The sequence below is a fragment of the Cucurbita pepo genome, chromosome 16, assembly GCF_057944985.1.
Source record: "Cucurbita pepo subsp. pepo isolate OVF chromosome 16, ASM5794498v1, whole genome shotgun sequence".
Classification (NCBI taxonomy): domain Eukaryota; kingdom Viridiplantae; phylum Streptophyta; class Magnoliopsida; order Cucurbitales; family Cucurbitaceae; genus Cucurbita; species Cucurbita pepo.
Genome location: NC_141813.1, coordinates 75,233 through 75,961, shown reverse-complemented (window position 1 = coordinate 75,961; position 729 = coordinate 75,233). Strand labels below are relative to the sequence as shown.

The window sequence follows — 729 nt, the reverse complement described above, 5'->3', positions numbered from 1 at the left end:
TTCCAGATTTAGATGGAATAAGAAAGAATGTGAATAGACGGTTATTTGATATAAATGCTCCAAAATAGATGGTCTAAAATAAAGATAAAGATATAAATTCTTCCTACCCTTTAGACCATTTAGATATTTGTGGGTCAACGTGTTGCGTCGATTCTTATGTACAACTATATCAATGAAGCTGCAAGATAATAGAATTTCATATACGGGTCAACGTGTTGTGTCGATTCTTTGCAATTTGCAATCCTAGTTTTACATAGGAACACAATCCTAGTTCTACAACAAGGGCATTTGGTCTAGTGGTATGATTCTCGCTTCGGGTGCGAGAGGTCTCGAGTTCGATTCTCGAAATGCCCCTCCACAACTATATCAATGAAGCTGCAAGATAATAGAATTTCATATATGGGTCAACGTGTTGGTGTCGATTCTTTGCAATTTGTGCAATCCTAATTTTACATAGGAACACAATCCTAGTTCTACTACCAGGGCATTTGTTCTAGTGGTATGATTCTCGCTTCCGGTGCAAGAGGTTCTCGAAATGCCCCTCCACAACTATATCAATGAAGCTGCAAGATATGTGTCATCTCTGTTATCTTTGCACACAATCCTATGTGGGAAGATGCAAGTCAGGTAAGGTAAGGAACCCACGTGTTCAATTTTGGGTTGGGTGTGAACTTAGATTCGAGACCCACTAGCCCAAAGTCCATTTGTGGTCAAGAAACCTTTCATGGC

The 729-nt window shown here is 39.5% G+C and overlaps 1 non-coding gene across 1 annotated transcript; it reads left to right on the top strand.

Annotated features, from left to right (window-relative positions):
* Positions 1-282: 282 nt before the first annotated feature.
* On the top strand, positions 283-354 carry TRNAP-CGG (transfer RNA proline (anticodon CGG)). Its single transcript has one exon. It is a non-coding gene; the product is annotated as a tRNA-Pro (tRNA).
* The last annotated feature ends 375 nt before the right edge of the window (positions 355-729 follow it).